This window comes from Sarcophilus harrisii, chromosome 2 (assembly GCF_902635505.1).
Source record: "Sarcophilus harrisii chromosome 2, mSarHar1.11, whole genome shotgun sequence".
Taxonomy (NCBI): Eukaryota; Metazoa; Chordata; class Mammalia; order Dasyuromorphia; family Dasyuridae; genus Sarcophilus; species Sarcophilus harrisii.
This window is the reverse complement of record NC_045427.1, coordinates 199220839-199236558: the sequence shown is the minus strand read 5'-3', so window position 1 is coordinate 199236558 and position 15720 is coordinate 199220839. Positions and strand designations below refer to the sequence as shown.

The following is a 15720-nucleotide window of genomic DNA, read 5'->3' as shown; positions in this document are numbered from 1 at the left end:
CATTATGACAAAACTCCTTGGCTTTGTCTTCCTTGAAAACACACTAAAGAGTGATCTCCTTCATGAAGCCCATCTGAAATTTCCCCATTCCAATATATATCCTTCTTCAAATCATCTTGAAGTTACTTAAATGTGGAAGCATGTGTTGTGCTGCCCAAGAAGACCATGCTTTTCTGTATACCCAGAGTCAGTCAGCATATTTCAGAGGCAAAACTTGAGCACAAGTCATGCTGTCTCAGAGGCTGGCTTTCTGTCCACTATGCCAAGCTTCCTTGTGTCTACATATTATATATATAGATATATTTAATTGAATATATCATTTAGTGAAAAATTAGGTAAGCACAGTACAATTTTTGTAAGAAACCATGCCTAGGTACCATTGTGAACATTTCTATATTATGCTATATCTCACTTACATTCCCATTTATAATGTGTTCATTATTTTTTGGTCTATTTTCACTAATTATACCCATTATTCAGGAGGAAAATTAGATGTCTGTAGAATCATAAAGAATTGTAGAGATTGTTTAGTCCAACTTCTTTATTTATACATCAAAAGATTGACTTGCTCAAGGTCACAGATATAGTCAGTGGAAAGATTCTTCAAGTCCTCTGCCAACTTGAGAAGTTTTTCTTCTTAACTCGTAGCTTTCAATGCTTTTTAATTGGCTGCTGATATCATAAGGAGTAAAAGAATAATTTCCCAGATAATAGAAACATGAACACAGTTAAAAAGGAGGAAGGATAAAGTCCATCTATTCCAAATGCTGTAATGCTTTAAACCAATAGTCGACTGTTTAACGGGCCAAGAAAAGAATACAGCAAAATGCCATGCTATTTTCAGTATTGTGCATGGAAAAGACTGTTTGATGACCTTTAAAGTCAATAATAAATACCATAAACAAAAAGTTCAATTTCAAATTCCTAATGCAGTATAGTGATGTGAGCAAACTAAAAACATATTGGGGAAACATCCCTCCCTGCCAACAAAGAATGGTTCAACTGCTTGGTGAGAACAATAGTGATTTAGAAAGAGATTAAGACCAAAACAACAATATCTGGGGAATGCTCTAAAACCTTTGAATGAATAAAGCTGAGGCCAGCTCAATTGCATTTCCCAATCTTATTTACTGACCATCTTGTCTGCCCATAATTGTTTTCTGCCATTCATTTCCTCCAATTGTAGATTATTATTAAAACAATTACATGAAAAAAAGTCTCTCTTTGTTTCCTGTTGCTCATGGATACAGTGAAGTCATAGGACTTGCTAGAACCATCATAATCTTTTCCATTACAACGAATTATTCTGTCACAAACAGGATACAGTGTTTTGTTGGGCAAAGATGCAGAAGATGATTTATTAGGGGCAACATTAGCACAAGAGTATTATTGTCAACCACCTCAGCAAGAAATTAGAGCACCCACTGGAGTTTGGCTTTCCACATTTGACTCAATAATAAATCATATATTTTGTAACAATTACATGAAAGCAATTGGGAAAACATTTGGAGAAGGACAAGGAATTCTGCTAATGAAAGTCTTTAATATGGACATTTGATAATGATACTTTGAATAAGCACTTAGGAAGACAGCTGGGAACAAAAATGAATCTCATTCAAATTATTGATGTTTCACCAGTCATTTTAATTAATGGAATATTAAGCTCAGGTCTAAAATAGATCAGTTGCATGGCATAGAGATTCCAGTACTGAACTGGAAGTCAAAAACCTCTGGCTTCTAATTCTACGTCAGACATTTTATTATTGTGTGACCACAGGCAAGTCATTCAATCTTTCATAGTCTAAATTTCTTCCTATGCAAAGTAAGATTAATATAATAATATCTACTTTGGGGGGGGGGGGTTATTGTGAAGATCAAATGAAAAAAATAGTTTGTGGAAAGCTTTTAATTCCACAAAGCACTCTTTGAATATTAGCTATTAAATAATAAATGGTTCAGCTAAGCTGGTCTACCTGTTGCTTCTCATGTATAACACTCCATTTGCTTTCTTCCTGCTTTTGAAGGGGCTGAGGTCCATTCCTGGAATATACTCCTTCATCTTCTGCTTATGAATCTTAGTTTCCTTCAAAACTCAGATCATGCCCACTCCCTACATGATTTTCTTTTGCCCCATTTTCCTCTATACTTCAAAGTTATGCTGAAATATATATGTGTGTATGTGTGTGTTTGCATATTTATTGCATATGTATAGGTGTATATATGAATGTATGTATGTATATATTATATATATAATTTGTTTATCTGCACACATTTTCATAAATAGAATATAAATTTCTTAAGGGTAGTGACTATTTCATTTTTGACTTTTATAAACCTAGTACCTAGCACAGTGCTTGGCATATAGTAGGCACTTAATGAACTTTTGCTGATTAATAGATTCTTTATCTGTAATATAACTTTTATTGATCTCCATTCAGGAGAAGCCAATTTTAGGGGTACACATGAGTCTCAAGAAATTCATTTTCAGAATTCCTTTAGTACAATCACTATCCAAACTGCTTATCCAATAAAATAATTTTATAAAACATTAAACACACCAAATAAATGCCAAGGGAGTAAGGATGCTAAATTGTGGGATCAATCTAAGAATCACTGAAAAAAACCTAGCTTCTTGTTCTCTGCTCTCCATTATTTGCCATCTGACTATATGAGTGCTCCCACAGAGAGCAAACAGGGGAAAGAATTATAATGGTTTTATTGGTACATTTTAATCCCTTGAATTAAAAAAAAAATAAATTGAGAAATAAAAAAGATAAGATGGAAAAGCAACTTTAGGACTCTTTGTCCTCCCCCCCTACACAAAATGATTAGCACAAAATCCCAAATTGTACCATTTTCTTATTTCTTTACAATTGCTAATATATGGAATCTCAACCCTATTAACTGTCTTCCAATCATTGGCCATAGCAATTTAATTCAATTTTATAAGGATTTTTAAGCACTTAGTATATGCCAGATACTATACTGGACTTTGGGAATACAAAAAGAAAAATTAAGTCATTTCTTCCCCATAGAATCTATGTTCTACTCAACATTCTCTGATTGGAATATTTAGGAACAAATGAAAGGGACAGGAAGAACATTACATCAGGAAGACATTTCATTTCGATTTATGAACATTTACTAAGTCAGTGGCATGGTCAAGGCATTGTGCCCCATAGGCACCAGTGTTCAAGAAATAAAAAGTTCCTACATTTTGGAAGAATACAACTTAACCAGAGAGAGAAGCATGCTACAAGTAAGAATGAGATAAAGGTGAATGAGAGGCAGATAACATGCCAGAAGATAGATAAGAAAGGGGATATCTCTTTCATCAGGGAGATTTAGATAGGTTTCAAAGGGGAAATGGCATGAGATGAGTCTGGAAGGAAGAGAAGGATTTAAGTGGTTAGAAGTGTAAAAGGAGGATATGCTTTTGGAGGCAGACAAGAGCAAATGATTCTGGAGAATGGTTAGTTATTTCATTTGGATTAAGTGAAGAAGAATCAAATGAAAAATAATACAGTAGGTTGGAGCCAAATTGCAGAAATCGGGATACTAGGTATTTTATCCTTTCAAATGTGAGAAGTCACTGTAGATTTCAAAAACAGGGTAGAGACTTAATCATAGTTTGTCATTGAGATTGAACCAATTGCTACATTGTATATAAATAAAACTTTGAATAATGTGAATTTTAACATATATATATATATATATATATATATATATATATATATATAACTATTTCAAGGAATTCCATATTCATATTAATCAGGACCTGGCTACATTTTCCTTAGATGAGAGGAAATAGATTTGAGAGTTATTATGATAGCATAATTGACAAGACCCATCAATTTTTAGCATGTAATGGTTGGAGAAGAGAGAAAAATCAAAGTTAACAGCAGAGTTGGAGAATTAAATGAAAAAAGAAAATTGATAAGAGGGATGAGATATGTACATGTTGAATCTTGAGATGCTAATGAAATGTTGATAAATGTGGTCAGAAGACCAGTTAGAAACTAGTAGTCAGAGGAGATTCTAACCTGGATATATAGACTTGGGAGTCATCTGCATAAAGGTGATATTGGAAAACCTTGAAAATAGATAAGATTACAAAAGGAAAGAGTGGAGAAAGAGAAAAGGGATCAGGAAAAAGTCTTTGGGAACACTTACATTTAGAAGGCATGAGAAAGAAAAAGATCAGCAAAGGAGAAAATGAAATGGTTTTGAAAAATTGGAAGAGAATTAAGAGAGAACAAAGATATTCATGTATGTGTAATAATGATAGAATGAACAAAGTTCCTAATTGGACTAGAAAACATGGTCGCAAGGGTACAAGTAGAAAGAGTAAGTAGTTTTAGCAAGGATAAAAATTTTAGCTACCAATGGCATTGGATGATAAGTGAGAAAATATTTACTAAAGAATATGAGATATCATATTACACATGTAGTCTGGCCTTATTTTCAAAAGCATTAAATTCCCCAACTCATGGTTTTTATTCTTACATCCCGCACTTTTAGTTATTGTATTCATGAATAATCAGAATGATTAAATACTAGCCTACTTAAGAGATTTTAAGAGTTCATATCATATTCAGATTTATAATTGTTTCTGAAATTGACATTAGCAAATTTTTGAAATTCCATTTAAATCCTATCCTAGTCTTTTTTCTGCATCTTAGCATTGTGGCACAAAGTATTCTATCATAAATAAAATCCTTTATAGCAATAACAACAACAATTAAAGAAAATAAATAACTTTTAGCTACCTTATCTTCTGAAACTAGAGAAAAGGGAAAGGAGATGAGAGTTTTGTAGTATGAAAGAGAATTAAGTAGTTTCTTAATGTCATTGCATCTTTATAGATTAAACCTCTTGGTCTCCCAGGATATTCTCTAACATTAAGCATTAAAGCAGGTGACAACATACACTGAAAGGCTAAGTTCCTCAACTTGAATTCTCTACACTGATGAAATAATAGGTCCACTCATAAAGACACACATTCACAATATATATGCATATATTCATGCATAATGAACATGTGCAATGTATATATGTATAATAAATATATTTTCAAAAGTCTTTTTGTAATTCCTCATCATGGTATGAAAGTCGCCTCATATTCAGCTTTCTTGGCCATAATACTTCTTGGAGACCATCTTTTGAAACCTGAAGAGGTTTCAATGTGTGTTAGTAAAGGAAATAATCACACTGAAAAAATTATATATCATAATAATAATAGAGAACATTTACATAGGAAACTGAGGCACAAAGAAGCTAAGTAATTTTTCCAGTCACACAAAGTAAGCATCTGAATCACATTAATTCTAACACCAAATCAGGTACTGTCTCAACTGTGCCATTTAAATACATGTGTGTATATCTTTTGAAGTGTTAACATTATCTCTTGTGGCAAAGTATCTAATAGCTAATATGTTGATTCTATTTCTATGAACTATCTGTCCATCCAAGTGAAGAGATACATACATATTCTACCAACACAGCTCTATAATTCCCTTTTTATCTTAACTCTCACTAATGCAATTTTTAGCTTTAAAAATTGCCTGGAAAATTGAAAAGCTAAATGAGTTGTTGAGGGGTCCCAGAGTCAGTGATGGATTTTAAAACCCAGTTCTCCCTGACTTTCCATCCAATATACCCTGCTGCTTCTCAGTGCTCAAGGACTGATATGCATACAGGGATATCTGACTATATATAAATATATATAATGATTTCTCATTTCATTTTCATTCTAGAATTGCTTCTGGTAAAGGCTGTCTAAATTCTAAATTCTTTTTTTCCCCTTGAGGCAATTGGGGGTTAAGTGATTTGCCCAGGGTCACACAGCTAATGTGTTAAGTGTCTCAGGTCACATTTGAACTCAGGTTCTCCGGAGCACCTGGATAGAGCACAAGCTCTATCCACTGCACCACCTAGTTGCTCCCTAAATTCTAAATTCTAGGCCAACTCCCTTTTAGCTCTAGGCTACAATGGCTTCAGGATTCTGTTTTAAATATTATAGTAGAGAAGCTTTTGAGTCATTTTTATGATAAATGGGCTCTTCCACAGAATTTTGGAGCTAGAGAGACTTCAGAGATTGATCCATCCATCCCACTCATTCTCCAGGGAAAGAAATTAAGGCCCAGAGAGGTTAAGTGCTGATCCAAAGTTATACAGAGAATTTGTGGTATAATCTAGATCCTACAATTACTCCACAGCACACTACAAAGTTATCAGTTACCCTGATGTTTTGGTAAAGGCTTGATATGGCTACCTCTTGCCACTTATATTCTTATTCTGATGGTTTGATGTGGGTATTCTCACTAATAGTATGTATCACAATCAGTTTACAGCCCCTAATTTTGAATAACTTTTGTTCTTCTATAAACAATAAAAAATATTTAATGCTGTTTATGTTAAGTAATGTTAAATATTAAATAAAATGTATAAATCTTTTACACTTGCAAAATACTTTACCCATATATCTCATTTTATTCTCATAACAAAGCTTTGGGGTAGGTATTATAATTATTCCCATTTTACATATGAGAAAATGAAACAGAGAATTTAGGTGACATGCCCAGAGTCAAGTGTCAGTAGTCAGGTCTTACTGATCCCAGTTCATGGGGTCAGTGACTACTCTAGTCATTATTCCACGCTGTTTGTGTAAAAATAAGGATTGTGTAAAATTAGGATTACCTAAAATGCTGGAAATCTTCCTTAAGTTTTAACATTGTTTGGATGCCAGTAAAATGCCCAACCTGTCTCTCTTCCTTGCCCTTGCCACATGACTACCTGACAAGAATATATTTTTCTGATGCCTCTCAAGTAATTGTTAACTGGCAATATGTTGTAGCCTATTCATGCCCACCATATGTCTTCTTCAGTTAATTACCACTAATATAAAATACTTTATACTAACATTTTGTCTTAGAGTCCAATGATCTCTAATTCCCCACCTTCTTTGTCCTCTCCATAGTATTTGATGTTGTTGAGTGCCATCACCCCATCCCTTTTGATTTCTTGAATTTTTTTCTTTTCTTGCTTTCCATGATACATCATATTGTTCTGGTTGTCCTACTACTTCTTGAACTTCTTTTTTGATGTTTTCTATACTAGATTCATTTTCACCTTTTTCCTCCTCCAAATATAGCTACATTTTATGCAAATAACAATAAGAAATCCTTGGTTATCTTCTTTAGTTTGTGCTTTTACCCTTGGAAATCTTATTAAATGGTTAATTTCTGAATTTTCATTCCTATTGTTAATGTTTATCCTGTATTTCAGTTTTACATTTTTAACTGCCTAAAGGTCATTCCCCCTTAGATGATCACCTGTTATCTCAAATCAAAACTGAACTTATTATTTTTCCTTGAAAGCAATATATCTCCCCATTTTTATTCCTAACTCCAAAGCATAGAATCAATTTTTACTCTTTCATCTTACTCAGCGACCTTAAAAAAATCAAAAATCCCATGAATAAAATATAGTCATCCAACTTCAGCATAAAGACCTTTCAATGATGGGGACTTTTCATCTCTGAAGGCAGTTCCACTTTTGGTCAGTTCTAATTGTTAAGAAGGTGTTTTTTTTTTTTTTTCTTTTGGGTTAAACTGAGATTTACTTCTCTAATGTCTATCAGTTCTATTTACTTTTCTTTTATAGCATCTTCTACATCAATATTTATCTATACCATTATTTAAATCCTCATTGCCATCATTTGACAACTGAGCCAACCTCCCAACTACTCTTGCTACTTACTACCTTATCCTTCCAATTCATTCTTCACACTGCTAGTATGCTGGCCAGCACCAGGGTTACTATATGACTATCTTCAAATTCCTACTTTAATCTTATCATTTCTCTGCCTATAGAAAAAGATCCAAATTGTTGAACTTGGAAATCTAGGATTTTCCCAATTGGATCCCAAACTGTCTCCAATGTCATTTTTCATAAGCCATTCCAGTCAAATCGAAGTATTTCTGGCCCCCAGAATGAGCCATGTGCACTCATGCCTTTGTTTACTGAGTCCCATCTGTCTACAAACTACAACTTATATTGTACACAGTAACAGTAACAGTAACAATCAGCTTACATAGATTTAGCTCTTTTCAGCATTATCCAAAACAATTTCAAAAGACTTATAATGGAAAATGCTATCCATATGTGGAGAAAGAACTATGGAGTCTGAATGAAAGCATACTATTTTCACTTTTTTGGTTTTCTTTCTCATGTTTTTTTTTTCCTTTTCTGATTCTTCTTTCACAATATGACTAATATGGAAATGTTTAAAATGATTATACATGTATATCCTTTATTAGATTGCTGTTTCGGGGATGGGGAAGGGAAAGGAAAGGAGGGAGAATAATTTGGAACTAAAAATCTTACAAAAATGAATGTTGAAAATTATCTTTACATGTAATTAGAAAAAATAAAATGCTATTAAGGGAGAGGAGAAATGAAAGACAAAAAAAAAGCAAAAACAAAGAAAGAAAGAAAGAAAGAAAGAAACCTCCACCTTCTTAGTTTTTTCTACCTTTTACCCATCTTTCATTGAACTAGGGAACTTTCATTCCTTAATCATACCACTCCAAATGTCTTCTTCTTCTGAACAATTTATAGCACATATTATCTATTATATCTCTAAGTATTTAGTACAACCCTAAAGAGGGCAATGAAACTTGTTATATTCTCAAGTTCAATACTGAAGGACTTAGATTTTAAGATGACTCAACAATTCTTTACTGTTCTTTGTGATCGTGAGGCTGCATTGAAAATGGGTGACAACCAGAAAGAGCCACTCACTCATAGGTTATAAAAAAGGAAGGAGAAAGCTCACCATCTCTTCTTTTGTATCTCCTCTAGCATCAACAAGACATGGAATTGATACAGAGCTCTCAAAAATTAAGCCAATCAAGGCAAGCTTTGGCAAGTCCTTATAGGTTCGAGAAGCTCTAAGTCCAAGACCTGCAATGAACCATTTGTTCTCGAAGGACCAGTCTCTTTAACTGAGAGACAATAAACTAAGAAATCACCAATAAGGATTTTTTAAAAACCACAGCATTAAAATATGAATTCTCAGAGGGAAATTACTGCATTTTTGTATCATTAACATTTAATATAATGCTTAGTAATGATAAATGCTTAACAAATCAAAACAAAAATAACAAAAATATAACAAATATAACAAGCTTGGAAGACTGGCCACTAAGAGTTGGAGAAGTTCTCAAAGAAATATCTCTTTGGATAGAATGACTAATCCAAGGGAGTCACACATCCTACTGGCACTAAAGAATGGCAGATGGAGACGAATTAACTCTTTTCAAGATGAAAACTAGATGAAAAACTCATTGAGGACAGGGACTTATGGTTCTTTCCATCTTGTATCCCCCAGGCCTGTAAGTATGTCTTGTGATTCAAATTCTATATTTATTAAACATCTATTTACTCTGCATTGATTTAAAAAAAAAAAAAAAAAAGGATCATGCTTTTACCAGTAAACAAATTTATGTGAAGTGAAAAGGCTATTGAATGATAGTGTCTATGGAGACAATATAGTATAGGAAGAAGACTACCACACTTGAGAGTCTGAAGATTTAGATTTGAATCTCTTCCCTGACACTGATTAAGTGATCTTAAACAAGTCATTTAACTTCTCAAGGCCATATCTTTAAAATGAAGTGATTAAATGAGGTTTTTCCTGTTTTTTACATTCTGCAATTGTGATGTGGCTTAGGGTTATCTGACACTGTCACCACCCTGGAGCAGCCCCTCAGAAATTCATGTCTAGAATATTGCAATAACTTACTGGTTACCCTCCGTGCTCCATGTCCCTCCCTACTTCAATTTATCCTCCACTCATGTCAAATTGATATTTCCAAAGTACAAATTTGATCATGTCACACCAACTATCAATCAATTCCAATGACTTCCTGGCACAGCATCTGACATGTAGCAAACAGTTAACAAATATTCCCTTTCTTGCCTTCCAGGATCAAATATAAAATACAGTTAGGCTTTTAAAACACTTCCATACCTGACCTCAGATGTTTATTAGCTATGTAGCCCTAGAAAAGTCACTTAATCCTGTTAGCTTCAGTTCCTTGTCTGTAAAATGAGATAGAGAAAGAAATGATAAACTTCTCCAGTATCTTTGTCAAGAAAACTCCAAATGGAGTCTAGAAGAGTTGAACATAACTAAAAGAACTTTACAACTACAACAAAATACCTGGCCTCTTTTTACCTTTCCAGTTCTCCCTCCCCCCCCCCCCCCCTAATCCCAATATATCTCTGCAACCAGTGACACGACACTAACTTCCTTTCATTTCCTCATATTAGACACTCACATCTCCCTCTTCTAAATCATTTTTGCCTGTTTTCTCTTATGTCTGAACTTTCTTCCTCTTCATCTCTGCTTTCTAGCTCCCTTGGTTTCCCTAAACTCTCAACTAAAGCCCCTCCTTCTATAGGAAACCTTTTCTAATCCATTTAACTGTAATGTTTTCCTTTGGTTTATTATTTCAAATTAACCTGTATATACCTTGTTTGTACATAGTTGTTTACACGTTGTTGCCCCACCCTGATTCCTATTAGAATGTAGATTCCTGAAGAGCAATGACTATATTTTATCTTTCTTTGTAGCCCCAGGACTTAACACAGTGCTTGGCGCATAATAGACAATAAATCAATGTTGTAAATTTTTTGATAATATAAAAAACTTCACTAACTAAACCAATCAGTTCCCAGGAAATTTTTCTGCAATATTTATTAGTTTGTAAAACCATGCAGAAGAATCTGGGGATGTCCAGAAAAATGGTATTGAATAAGATAGACTACAAAAGGTATTCTGAGAATGTGTATTACATGATATACTTTTATTCATAATTTCAACTATTTTTCCCATATTAAATAATTCCTTTTACCTTATAGAAAGCATTCAAACACATCAAACCAGAGAATTGTTTTGAACATCAGTATCATAATCAGTACCATTACAAGCAAATGTCTGCAACATTAGAATAGGTATACTATTATAATAAATCACTTTATTTCATATCTCATTTTCTGGAAAATAAGAACATCAACTCCAAATTACTCTTGGCTCTAAGGTAACATAATAATGTTTTGTTTTGTTTTGTTTTTCCAGAAATGCTAAAACATCACATGACATTTCTTTAGATCCATTTTTGTCAGTTAATTTCATTTTCCTTTTTCTTCCATATTTTGTTATAAACTAAGGAATATTCTCACCCTCTCTAATAAAGTAAAATGTTGAAAATTTGCCACAACTTCTAAGGAAATAACTATGGTGTTCTAGAAAGGGAAAAAAAAATTCTTACTTTACTATTTCCAAAGAAATAGAATTGTCATAATCTCAAGAGTTACAAAGAAATTAGAAGCTTTACTGAAAATTTCCTGCATGCACTTATCTGTTAATATGTTGTATCCCCATCCTCACCCCCAAGAAGAATATAAGTTGCTTGAGAGGAGATTGTTATTCATTTCATTTTCATAGTCCCATGGCTTATTTTGCATGTAGTAGATAAAAATGATTTCAGAAACTTTCCTACTAAGACCAAACACAAAGCAAAGGATTTCCATTACCTATGCTATTAAAAAAAAAAAAAAAATGCTTGAAGTATTTGCTATCTATAACAGTAGGACAAGAAAAAGAAATTGAGGAGATAAACATAAAAGGCAAAAATATTCTAGCTCTATGGGGGCTTATTTACAGAACTCCAGAGGTTCAGTGATAAAATTAATCAAAACAATAGCTTCAGGAAAGTAGCAGGAAACAAAATAATTACCAAAGAAATCACAAGCTTTTCCTTATATTATTAACGAAACCCAGGAAGAAGAAATAGAAAGAGAAGTGCCACTTCACTTAACTGCAAAATGCACAAATGTGAGTGCAAACCTGTTAAGATATATGTTGGATATACACAAATACTACAAAATGCTCTTTCTAGAAATAAAGGAAGACCAATGATCTTTTTTTTTTTTTTCAAGCCAGAGAAAGATGTGGTTATAAGGAATGAGCTGAGACAGGGACAGAAACAGTAACAGTTAATCCCATGTATTGAAAGCAGACTGCCTCAATTCCTTTTTGTGCCTTCTTAGATTTCCAACTTGGCTGTTTTTAGTGCAACAAATTCTAAACACACCAGTCTCATACCAGGATAATCCAAAAGAACAATATGCACACATTTCCTTCTTCTCTTCCTTGCATTTATCCAGCAGTAAGACTTTACAAGAAGCTACCAAGTCCTTATTCATTTGATACATTGGTAGTATCATTAATCAAGTTATTCCAAAGCAGCCAATGTGAATATTATCAGGAGCAGATGAGATATATGAGACATTATACAAACTAATATATTTATTTAATATTGAGGAATGCCTAACAATCTGGAAATGTCCCTTATAGTTTTCTAAGTACTTGTGGATAATATCTACTGCTCTTGAATTGAATCCACTCTTTCTCTACCTTTCTTCTTCTTCCAAAATATGATCTTTCATTGCAGTCACATTTATAGTTCAATGTCAGCAATTGTCACATTTTTTTATCTTCTTTTGGAGAATCTTTGGCATAATTTTTCATAGGCTTTTCAAAAAATTCTGGTTTCTCTTTACCTCCAGAAGAACATATGAGAAGGGAAAAGGTAACTAGGATATGCCTAATAATCTACATGTACATTAATATTTCATTTAAATTGCCAACCAAAACATGAGCAAATGCTCATCTGCATGCATCTATTTTATAGTCATCTGAACACTTATTTATCCAAATAAAAATTATAATGCTTTAAAAATCTGATGTTTTCAATTCTATGGGGAAAGACACAAATTTGAGGAAGAACTACTTCAAGAAAGAAATATATTAAATGAGTTATAACATTTACTCTATCACTAGAATCTAAGAGAAGAAAAATTTATACAAATAAGGTTATCTTAGCTAAGGTATCTGGCAAACAATATATATTCATTTTAAAATCTCCTGTGGTGAGAATTGAAGTGAACAGAACTGAAGTTATTTCTAAGTCATTTCAATAATTCATACAAGGCAAAGTCTAGTGATAGAGACTCACTTCCATTCAAGTTCATGAGTTTTTTGTGACCAGGATCCTTAGTATATGCAAAGAAAAAAGAAACTAAGATCATGCTTACCTTAATTTGAAGACATGAGGTCATTTGGTGTTCTCCCTCAATTTCCCTGCAGTTTTCTTCAGTTCAAAGTTCTTTCTAAAATGTTTAAATACTTGGAGACTCTTATTCCCTCTCTTTGATTACTTTTATCACCTCCATTACCTAAATCCTTTTAAGAAATGTGGAAAGAAAAAAATGCAATTTGTTTACTCCAAGTTAGTACAGTAAAGCTGCTAGCTTTTAAGCTCAATGTATTAAAGATTGTTTGGCTAAATGGCCAGCACACTTCCTCCTATTCTTTCTTAACTTAGTTTTCCTGCCTCCAGTGGAGTGTTTTCCTTCCCTAGGATATAAATAGGCTTGTTATAACCTCAGATGGAGGAAAGAAGAAGGCAGGAAATGAATTTGAATTAAAAAGAAAGATCTTGAATCTTTTAAAAATGGATTATAGAATAAAATTAAGATTTTAATTGAATAATAAATTTAATCAGTTTTCCATATATAATTCAGCTGCAAATACATGTACTTCAGCCCAATTTTTGCTTAACTTATAATAAGAAGCAGCCACTTGTCTATAAATTCCAATTTAAAAAGTTTGGAGTTCACACTGAGTATAGTCCACTATCCAAATGACATTACATCCTTTATGGGAGATGTGTAGAAAAATGAATAATAAAAAATAGCTTTAGTTTTGATTCCTTTCACTCTGACTTGAGTAAATAGCCTTATGAGGTAAGGTGTGATTAAAGCATGTTTTCAAAAGCCAAGGAGGGAAGATATTTTAAACAGACTTTTAAAACATGTTTTGAATTTTACATTAAAGTAGAAACATCTACATAAGAGTAAGTTAAATAATCAAGAATTTTGAGATAACATTTGTTGTTGTTCTTTATAGGACCCAAGAGAAGGAAAAGTCCTCTTTAAGAATAATGCTATGAATGACATGCACCTTATATAAGAAACGTAATATAAATGTAATCTGTTATTATAATGATATTACAGGATCAAAAAGTTTATATACCCATAATGTCAGAAGGAATATCAAGAGGAAGAAGAAGATGTCAAAAAGAAGGAGAAAAAAGGAAAGAAAACCACAAGGGGAGAAAGAGGAAGCAAAGGAAAAGAACTGTTATGTTAAGAGTAATAATAATAATAATTGTCCATCTACTTTTGGGATACCATTCAAGTATGGAAGAAAATGGAAAATGGAGGAAAATTCATCTGAAATGGAAAGAATCTAGTGGAGCTGAGATACTAGTGGCTTTTAAGATGACTCAAAATATCTGTTAGATCTAGGGATCTAAAATACACCAAAGTTGTCAAATGGTTCTGTGGTCTCACTTGTGTGGATACCCTTTTACTGATTCAGATCATAATCTACCAATGTCTGCTCATAAAATGTGAATACACGGGTGGCTTTGCTTTTGGTTTCCCAGTACTTGGAATAAAGTAGGTTCTTAATAAATCTCAAGTTCTGAAGGATTTTCTTAAGTTGTTTTGGCATTGCATGACCATATGGGATGCCTATAAGTTATTATTCACTTTCCTTATGTGACTACTCATTTTTTTGTTCATGAGTTAATGGCACATTAATATAGATTGAAGAAACTGGGGATGCTTGGCCTGGTGAAGAGGGATGATATGATAGTTATTTTTGAATGTTTAAAGGGCTGTCATGTAGAGGAGGGGTTCAATTTACTTTGACACTAAAGGACTAAATGAGGCACAATAAGTGAAAATTGCAAAAGAAAAAATTGAGGCTTGATGTCTGGAAAATTAGAGTTCTCCAAAAACAAAATGGGCTGCTTCTAGAGGGTAATGGATTCCCCCTCTTGGAGGCCTTCAAGCAGAACCTGAAGGTCTACTTCTTGGATGTGTTATAATGGTTATTCTTTTCAGACATGAATTGGACTAGATGGTCCCTGAGCTCCTGGTCTGCTTTCAAATTCTTTGATTCTTCAAGACTGAAATATTCCATAACTTATTGTGCATCATCACTGGTAAAATATTAATGTTAAAAAGCTGAACCTTCATTTCAAAGATAAGTTTAGGAATAATACAAATTCAAATACCCTCCCTCCTTCTCTTCAGTTTCACATCCATCTCAGATATAAGAATGATAACTATAAATAATCCAAAGGTAACTTTGTGTACCTCAATTCTTTCTGAAATCTTTCTGCATGCTCTATTTAAGCTTGAGTCCAACTGTAACATGCAATATTGAAATACATTACTAAAAAAAAGATAAATCCTAGGTCATTAAGATGAAAATGAAAAGTATAATACTTTGGTTTAATCATTGTGACAAGAGGAGCCCTGAAACTCTCTCTCTCTCTCTCTCTCTCTCTCTCTCTAGGACCTTGCGGGGAAAGCTTGGGATACTCCCTCAGAGAAGCTCTCCCTTTAGAGACCCTTCCCAGGGACTCAAGATAAAGTGGTTTCATTCTGTTATCTGGATGGGACTAGTTAAGTCCAGGACCACTCCTACTTAGCCTGAGCTGGAGATTGAGATGTCTATCCAACTCTACTGAGTTGGAGATAGTCCAGAACACTCATTCAATTCCAAGATTCTCT

General features: G+C 33.3%; 1 protein-coding gene across 1 annotated transcript in view; it reads right to left on the bottom strand.

The window, feature by feature from the left end:
* The window catches only part of RASGRP3 (RAS guanyl releasing protein 3), a 137298-nt gene extending 123862 nt beyond the window's left edge, over positions 1-13436 (bottom strand). Inside the window, exon 1 of the mRNA XM_023494613.2 lies at positions 13168-13436. The gene's annotated coding sequence lies outside the window, so the exon portion shown is untranslated. The remainder of the gene's footprint in view (positions 1-13167) is intronic.
* Between the last annotated feature and the right edge of the window lie 2284 nt (positions 13437-15720).